This window comes from Salvelinus alpinus, chromosome 30 (assembly GCF_045679555.1).
Source record: "Salvelinus alpinus chromosome 30, SLU_Salpinus.1, whole genome shotgun sequence".
Classification (NCBI taxonomy): Eukaryota; Metazoa; Chordata; class Actinopteri; order Salmoniformes; family Salmonidae; genus Salvelinus; species Salvelinus alpinus.
Window position 1 is genome coordinate 21,300,083 of NC_092115.1, and position 10,372 is coordinate 21,310,454.

A 10,372-nucleotide genomic window follows, 5' to 3' on the forward strand; every position below is an offset into this window, starting at 1 on the left:
GGCCTGTATGCCTGTCCCCTCAAAACATGTCCTGACAATCACCAAGCGAACAGAGTTCAGAAATAAAATGTCAACCTTTAACAATCCAGAAATTACTAGTGACCAAATGCCTTCAATTTATTAAGGCGACATTTGAAAATATATATTAAAAGTTTAGGCCTATCTTGACATTAGTTTTCATTATTCATCACTCCCAGAATATCATAGCCATCTATTTTCCATATTAAACCCAGACAGCTGGATGATATAAAAAGATCAAGACTATTTGGCAGTAGCTCATATTTGGCTCAGAGTACATAGCCACGGCAGGAAGTTTGGGGGTGGGGGATGCTTACATTTTTGGGGGATCCACGCTACAGACGGCTATATTGATCGACTGGGACTAGTAAAGCCCCAGTGTAGTACTTTGTGAAAACATTTATATTACTATATTTTTTGAATTCAGATTTTTCAAGGGGTGCTGCAGCATCCTCAGCATCACTACTTCCTATATCAGAGTATTAAGATAATCTGTAGTGTGTCCCTTTGTGTCAAATCTGGAAACTGTGGAGGAGGAGACTTTAATACGGCTCCATTTGCCATCAGGAGGTAACTTTAACCTCTTTTCTGAAATTCAGTTTTATGTAGCAAGATAAGATGATTGTTGATTCCATTAGAGTTCATGGTTGTTATTGATACACAATGCATGATATTATTATCAAAGGGATATATCATTATCAAAGGGATATATTATTATCAAAGGGATATATTATTATCAAAGGGATAAGGCAGCTGGTTGATGCTCTCGTACTGAGTGACTGAGTAAAAATGTACTGATTCTGATCTACGCTCAAATACTTCTTTATAAGCAAAGGATTTAACTCTGATCTTGAATTATTATATATTTTTTGGGATTCTGTATTGCTCTACAAGTTGCAAGACACAAACATCTTGCACAGTGTACAGGTGTAGGGTTACATTTGATCACCCTGTTGTTGCAGGAAATTCAAACTGGTATGTGTATTCAAAGTTTAAAAAGGCTTCTAAAGTTTGATTTCCATTTAAAAATGTCAGACTTGATTGCCCTAACTACAAATGTATCAACCCCTACAGAAATGTCCATTAATTATAATCCACACGATAATTCACATTTCCTGCTGCTGCTGGATCATGTTGTATGAATTCAATGTGGAAACTAACAGATCTTTCAAAAAATGATCTACATTTCAAAGCCAACTTGCCATAGATAGAGTGACTCAATGCTACTTGATTTCAATCTAATACCATTCAGACAATATTAAAAGCAGTTGGTATACATTTCATAAAACAGAAAATGGGAGTAACCCACTTTATTTTCCATAACACCTCCCATTCACTTCAGTTTAGTACCCTCAACAGTTCTAAAAGTAGCCCTAGCCAACCACCTGACCAACCTTGCCATAGTATTTACATTTGCGTAATAAATGGCAGTAATGGACTCCAGCACAGTTACTAAATCACCCAGAACGGCCATTCCCAGCTGACAACATTTTCAATTTTTGTGCTGCCTCACCTCATTTTTATTCTGAATGTGATGCGTAGTGCCGGGTTACAGTCTCACCACATGGACAGGAGAGCTGGAATGGCTTAAAGGACCATGCATCTTTCCTGCTCCACTGGCTCCAGTGGTTTCTGAGTTGATGGTTTAATGGGCTTTGAAGGAGCACATTTGTTCACTCTCTGAGATGGTCTCAGCTCAGCTCTGCTCTCCAGGTGGTGAGAGGGTGAGTTCGCTCACAGGGTGTGTGTCCCAAATGGCACCCTATTCCCTTTCTACTGTAGTGCACTATACAGGAAATAGAGTGCCATTTGAGACTCAGCCTGGGTCTACACCTCAATCAGTAATACTGGGAGACGGAATTTCAGGGAAGCAGAAATGTCTTGTGGAAGCATCTGCTGTACATGCATGTTTCTATTCCGTTAAAACAATACATGGAGAATAGGTCAAATCATTAACGTCCACTTTCAAGCATTAGTCCATTAAACAATTAAGACACACTACACAGCTTTTCCATTCTGTTCGGTTTAACCCACAGACCATCAGGAGTTTAGTGTTAAAAATCCCTTGTGGTTCATTACATTTACCAGCAACAGAACTCCTTTAGGAATACTTCTGTACTCTACCTTCTCCCTACTGCTTTGTAACTGAATGATGTAACACAAGCCCAGTGTTGGGGGTTAATGAAGACAACAGCCATAGACTCCCTCCTTTACAGAAGACACATCGGCTCATTACGCTGTATCCACACAGTCCATTAGGACCAGACCGTTTCAGGCCACTCATCTGTCTTCTACTCTTTAGGCTATGGAGGGTTGAACAGGTGGAGCTTCACTTACTCACTTAGTTACTGATTCACTGGGGGCAGGTCCAGATCCAGAAATAGGGTAGTTTGGGCAAATGCCAGATGGGCTGGTCCCTATCTTTAGCCCAGTGGGCCGGTCTAAATATATATATTTTTTGGTGTGAAGAGTGATCATTATTTGGCTAAAATGGGGGCCTTGAGGAGGAAAATGGGCTGGTGTGGGGTCTTGAGGCTGTGGGCTGTTGTGGGGGCCTTGAGGAAAGAAATGGGCCGGTGTGGGGGTCTTGAGGAAAGAAATGGGCTGGTGTGGGTGCCTTGAGGAAAGAAATGGGCCGGTGTGGGGTCTTGAGGCTGTGGGCTGGTGTGGGGGTCTTGAGGAAAGAAATGGGCCGGTGTGGGGGCCTTGAGGAAAGAAATGGGCTGGTGTGGGGGTCTTGAGGAAAGAAATGGGCCGGTGTGGGGGCCTTGAGGATAATAAAGGGCCGGTGTCGGGGACTTGAGGAAAGAAACGGGCCGGTGTCTGGGCCTTGAGGATAATAATAGGCCGGTGTCGATGCCTTGAGGATAATAATGGGCCGGTGTGGGGGGCTTGAGGAAAGAAATGGGCCGTTGTGGGGGCCTTGAGAAAAGAAATGGCCCGGTGTGGGGGCCTTGAGGAAAGAAATGGGCCGTTGTGGGGGCCTTGAGGAAAGAAATGGGCCGTTGTGGGGGCCTTGAGGAAAGAAATGGGCCGGTGTGGGGGCCTTGAGGATAATAAATGGGCCGGTGTGGGGGCCTTGAGGAAAGAAATGGGCCGGTGTGGGGGCCTTGAGGATAGAAATGGTTCATGTTAGAAACGCCAGAGCAGACCTATTTCATCAGAAGACCACTACACTGAAATCCTTTCAAGAGCTCTGCAGTGAATTCAATGTGCCAAGATCCCATTTTTTTAAAATATCTTCAGATTTGACATGTCATTTCCTCATTTACTTCCAAGAGGAGGTTTAGAACTCAGTTGAATGAAGTTGAAACCCTTCTTGTCACAGCACAATCCATTAAAGGCAAAATATCTTATATCTATAGACTCCTTTCTGAGAAAGGGGGCTCCTCCTTTACTCCTTTGAAAATAATCTGGGAAAAGGACCTTGGTCTGACTATCAGTGATGAGTTATGGGCGGAGCTTTGCGACAGGGTATACTGCTCCTCTACTAATGTAAAAATGAAAGAATCTAATTACAAATTTTTGTACAAATTTTATTACACTCCCTTGAGACTCCATAGAATGAAAACAGACATTTTTCCTAACTGTAAAAGATGTACCTCTGAAAGTGGAACCTATATGCATGTATTTTGGAGCTGTAGAGAGATTGCCAGATTTTGGCAATCTATACATACTGCTGCACAGAAAATACTAGATGTACAGTTTGATATGACCCCGTGTATCTATCTTCTTAATGCCCAGCAGGACTTTGTTCTTGATCCTGACAGAGAAAATTTGCTTATGACTATTACATACTTTGCTAAGAAATTTATTCTTCTATTGTGGGCCTCTAATACCTCTCCTACATTTAAAATGTGGATTGACCAGATTGTTGACTTTCTCCCTCTTGAAAAGCTCACGTATGACCTCCGCAAGAGACAGTCCAAGTTTGACAGACTCTGGTCTCCACTACTCAACTATATTTCAAATTGGACAGAGTGAATGGGGTGATTAGGGAGATGAGCAGATGCATGTTGTGTAAGGTGCTGTAAAATCTAAAAACTAATTATTTGCTCGTTGTCTCAGCTAAGGCTGGAAATAGCTAATAAGAACCTTGATAGTGCTGCTGCAAGTTTTATATTTTAAATGTTGTAATAATTATTCTTTGTGTATGTACTGTATATTACAATAATTTGTATTATTATAATTTATTTTTGATATATTATTATTTTATTTTATTTTTTTAAGTCTGTCACATCTGTGAATGTGGAATGTGTTTTGTTGGTTGATTGAAAAACAAGAAAACTTAATAAAACTTTAAATTGAAGAAAGAAAAAAAGAAACGCCAGAGCGAATTTCTGATCCCAGTCCATCGCTGGGTAGGTCTGCAGAGAGAAAACATTGACTAGAGAACTGTTAACATTGATTATATAGAATTGTGTTTAAAAATTAATAAATTCAAGGTAAGAAAAACACAATCAAACAAAACAAACCAACTCATAGCAGCCTATACCTTCGGGTGTGTAAAATGTTATTGTCATCTCAATTCTCCATTGATATAGACGTTAGCCCTTTCCATTGATACAGTTCACTTTATAGGGCCACTGTTTTTCTCTTTGTCGTGCTGTAAGAAGTGAATGTGGATTTCAGAAGTTTGAGTCTGACTGGGTGGGAGCCGCTGGCGTTGGATCAATATTTGAATAGAAGTGCTTTGGTTTCCTCCCTAGTGTGTCCTGCCCTGTGTTGCCCACGGCAGCGCTGGGATCAGTGCCAGACGACTCTCGAGAGATGATCAGCGTGGTAATACTTTATGAGCACTCTCCTTGATACATTATGAATGAACCCAGAAATCCAGCCAAAACCTTACACGCGCACGTTGCAAGACACACACACACACACACGCACACGCACACGCACGCACACGCACACGCACACACACGCACGCACGCACCTTTTCAATGGATTCAACTTGACGTTTAATCCACTGAACTCTCTTTGCGTCTGTCACACACACTCACATTTCTTGGAGATGCTCATTATTTGATCATTTGATAACATGTCTCCCGATATCCACATTCTCTGTCTAAAGGTACTGATTCCCTAGCCTTCCCACAGATGTCGTTCCCACTGATACAGTATTGATTTCTAGTCTGCTGTAGAACATACCGTGTAAAGAGAAACTGAACCAGGGAGATTTCTTCTCATTATGGAATGCCTCCAAGTCCTGAGTGATTTTCTAAAGCTGTAAGCTGTTGTTCAATATTTAGAGAATTAAGCGGTCGCTTTTAAGAATTAGAGATAGCTAAACTTGCCAAGGTCATTTCTTGATGAACATTAATGGCAAATGAATTATTGAATGAGAAAAAGAAAGACATTGTACAATACATCATCCTCTGTAGATTGATTCTCAATCTCAAAGACTCAATTTGACCGCTATGCAGAGTTTGAGGAGGTACGTCATTTACCGTAGCTGTAGCTATGATACAGGAGCATTACAGCATGTTTATGTTGCTATTATGCCCTATATTGATTGTCTGTATATGAAGTGCTTTTGCAAGCATTTTACTGTAACTATACTAGACATGTCCACAAAACAAACCTCTCCCCATCCACCCACCCTGTGCACTCAAGAGCTCATCTGTCTCAGAGTCCAACATGAAATTAGGGGGCATTCTCTTTCGCTCTGGTTTCCTAGGTAACCACTGAAAATATGAGGGGTTTCCAGCAGGGGAATATCAGCATGCCCATGTTATTTACCACCGGCAGGTTGGAGCACTAATCCTTGACACCCTTGCTCAGTCCCAAATGGTAACTTATTCTATGTAGTGCATTACTTTTGACCAGGGCCGTGCACTATATTGGGAATAGGGAACCATTTGGGATGCACAAATCCTTGACACCCTCAATGCTGCTATGCCACCTCTCTCTGAAACATCCACCCAGCACCCCCTCCACACCCAGCACACCCTCCACACCCAGCACCCCCTCCACACCCAGCACCCCCTCCACACCCAGCACCCCCTCCACACCCAGCACCCCCTCCACACCTAACATTCCAGTTCCAGCGCAGTAAACACACAACCTGCCGTTTCCATGGCGATATCGATATTCATCACTTAGCCCAACAGCATCAACAGGTGAGTTGTAATTTTGTCACCTCCCCGCCCTATCCATCAAACTGATAATCATCCAGAGTTCATTTGCATGGTTCCAGTCGAAGTGTTTACCAGATGGGTGTCTTTCTGTCTTTCTGTGGGCACTGGTTTCTAACATGATTAGTGCTGCATGCTAGCAGATCAGATCCAGTACTAGGATATACAGTTCCCTGATTGTCTGGGTTTGGGTGAAAACGATAAAATTACACTGTATTTAGGTTGGTGTCAAACATGTACCCTGTTAGTTTTAGGGCTCTTCTCAAATGTCACCCTATTCCCCATATAGTGCACTACTTTTGACTTGGGCCCACAGGGTGCCATTTGGAATGCAAACATAGTCCTTATCAGATCAACCTGGCTTGACCAGGTATTGATGTATCCTAGAAAAGCATTTAATTTATTTCAGATATGGAGGCCAGAGACTCCATTTAGTGGACAACAAATTGTCAAGAGATTAAATTTGTCATGTGTCATTCAGAGTGACATTTCCATTAGTTTGATGGTGACAGCTGCGGCACAACATACAATATGCAAAGTGTGAACAAGAATCCCTAATTGTTGACACATAACCATGTAGGTTCTCATTCACAGCAGACCTATGTGTCACAACAGACAGTTACTGTCATTATGGCAGCTTGTTTTATGCTACCATGTGAAATTATTAGACAACATTTCGACCACCAGGTCTTTATAATAAAAAAACTGACGAGGTCTTCATCATTAAAGCCTGACGAACACGTTCGGGTTGAAACTGCAGGAGCATTCATCAGTGAATGTGTATCGACTGTGTATCGACTGTGTCTTTATTTCATTGATCAGGAATTAAGTCAGTTCAGTGGAAAGGGGAAAATAATAGGCTACTAACCATAATGTAACTTGCAACAGTAATATAACAGTTGTCGGAAATGTAAATCACACTATATCTCAGAGTCAACACTTGGCTTCTAATAAGCATGGTAGATGACTTTGGTTGAGAGTGCCTTCTACATTTGTTAAGGCTTATTGTTCAAGAGGCCCTACAGTGATGCTTCAGTAGGATCTTTAGTCTACAGTTTCACCATCAGGTACCCCAGGGATATCATTACGATAGAGCTTCTTCGAAATACATTGATTTGCAATTACATTTGCATATTGGATCATGGGAGTTTGGTTGAGGAGAGGGGGGAGGAGGACTCATATACATATAGGTGGCCTAGTGGTTAAGAGTGTTGGTCCAGTAACTGAAAGGTTGCTGGTTCGAATTAACAAGCTGACTAGGTGAAAAATCTGTCGATGTGCCCTTGAGCAAGAAACTCAACCCTTATTGCTCCTGTAACTTACTCTGGATAAGAGTGTCTGGTAAAATATATTTATGCTAATTAATATAGATAAAATTAGCCCAGAGCTTAACATGAGAGGAGGAGCCTTTCAGTGCTTGAACACCACATGGGAGGAGAGAGGCGAATGCCTGAGCACCGTTAGCAATGCCTGGTGCAGCTCTGAAAGATGCAGGGCTTCAGAAATGTGTCTGAGGTGGGGGAAGGAGGTACAGGCATGGGGGCTGAGCTTTGCTGCAAGGTCTGTTCAACCAGACAAGCAGTGTCATTCTCAGCAATGTGATCCTGCTACCTTTCTGGAAGACAACCAAATAATCAATCTCCCCTGTTACAATAGCTAATAACAGGTACCTACTGCAAAATTAATAACTGTACATTTCTGAGTAAGATACTGAGAGAGAGATACTGTAGCTATATAGAGTTACAAAAAACCCTTGGTGAAACAGAAAAATGTTGATTCACAAGTTTCCATCAAAACTATTTTGTCCTTCATATCACTGATACAAAATACTCTCCCGTTGGGAGGGAATTACATGTTCTGTATTGAGAAGAGTAATATCAAATCAAAGTTTATTTGTCACGTGCTCTGAATACAACAGGTGAAATGCTTACTTACAGGCTCTAACCAATAGTGCAAAAAAGGTATTAGGTGAACAACAGGTAGGTAAAGAAATAAAACAACAGTAAAAAGACAGGCTATATACAGCGTAGCGAGGCTACATACAGACACCGGTTAGTCAGGCTGATTGAGGTAGTATGTACATGTAGATATGGTTAAAGTGACTATGATGATGAACAGAGAGTATGCGGTGATTATTGAGCAATACACTGAACCTGCATGAGTATCTCAAAGGAGAATGTTAATGATGCTTCTATGAGGGTTTCCTTCCACCCCTGCTGCCATTAATTTGCCTGCAATCTAGTGTGATGAAACAACACAGCTCTTTTGAACATAATTAACGTCTGCAATCACTTTGAACTCAGTGTATTGAGTGCCTGTGATGGAGAGAAATTACACCCGGCTATTGCCACGTATTTAATAGACCTGGGAGTGCCAATTAATATTTGAGAACCTTTTTTCATGTGAGCATCCAACCATTGCTCTATTTATTAAAAACACTTTTCTGAACTGTAGCCTGTACTTTTCATCAATTTCATTAAAGCCTTCAAGCAAGACAATTCCCAGACGCCAACTGTGTTTCACCCTGAAGGTGCCCTTCATCCAATCTACACTGGACCACTACTTGGATATCACTGGCCTTGGGGGATACATGAGTATTTTGGTCTGCAAAAGCCATTGGTGTTGAAGATTCCATTTCATGAGGGACCAGTCCTATTATCAAATTGTAATATAATGTATCTGTTTTTGTTTATGGCCCTACTGATGAGCAATGAATTCTTCTGGTGAGCAATGACTGTGTCCCAAATGGCACCCCACTATGGGCCCTGGTCCAAAGTAGTGAACTACTGTTATGATTTTTATGAATAATGACTAAATGATGTATACATTTAACGTAGAACTATAACTAACAGAATTCTACCCTGTCACTGTATGATTGTATGAAATTTATTAGAATCATAAATCTAAATCTGATGTGTGTAGTTTTAGTCAGAATTAGAACAAGGACTTTTTGTTCCTTTTTAGTATGTAAGCAGGGTGCAAGTGTGAAACAAATGATAAGAGGAGCTATCGACAGACAAGCTGTACTACTCTGTTCCTTTCAGGACAATATGTCCCCACCCAGGGAGGGGAGAGACCTTGGGCTTGTAGTAGATTGTATAACAGGTGGCAGACAATGTATGAGAAGGAGAAGACTTGTGAACTATATTGTCATTGTTTCTGAGAGGAGGAGGGACATTTATGACGAAATGTGAGGTAGAAAGACCAATGTACAGGAAATGATAAGCAGAGCTCTCGTAAATAAACATGCTGACTATGGTGGATTGGCCTTTTTCATTTTAATAAGAACTTTACAAATTCTTAGTAACAGACAGAGTATTTTAATTGAAGTTCAGTTTATGAACATTGAGAACAAAATTCTCATGACAATTGGTCCTTCGAGCCGGATCTCAATATCTGCCTCTGTCGTCCCAAGGAACTGCTGAAAACCGTGCACGGGCGGATCCAGGATCCGTAAGACAAAGACCTGACCTCTGAATTGAGGGTTTATTTCAGGGCAGTGGTGAACTGGTACACGACAGAGGTGGTGACGAGATCCAACCTACATTGCTTTTCCCAGTCTACAAGACAGGTCAGTAAATCTTTATTTACGAATTTGGGGGGAATGATTTAAGATATCTTTGATTTGATGTTCTAAAATGTTTAGAATTTATCAATAATAGGAGCTTGGGTATTCCAAACAGATTCACCAGGAGTTTTTTTTTAACCAATATCGATAACAGGGCAGGTCCGAAATGACCTGAGGTAAGGTGCACTACCATAAATAAAATTTGCTTAATAGATCCGGGTGCCTTGGTGGCCAGAGGGGTTATTAAGGGGGGATATTAAATAGGTGCTGTGAGATGCTGAGTGGTGCTGAGGACGGTGATCTTGTACAAATAGGATAACTCATATGGCTAATTAAACACAGGGTAGATTAGCCATAGATCCAATTCAACAAACATCCCTAAATAAAGTCCTAAGAGGATATAGACTAGGCTTGGTGAGAGAGGGAGGTAATTCTATGCGAACAAGATAACTTAACCTATACAGTACTGAAATAAAGTCCAAAAAGGAGGAGAGGGAAGCCTAATATAGCGGAGTGAGATACGAGATATTAACTTTGAGACCTAATGTCTGATCGACAGTCAACTCTATAGATAAAGTTTCCAGAAAGGAGAAACACACATCAAACATTACATACACATAGATTTTCCGGAATGGCACGAAGGTATCTGCAC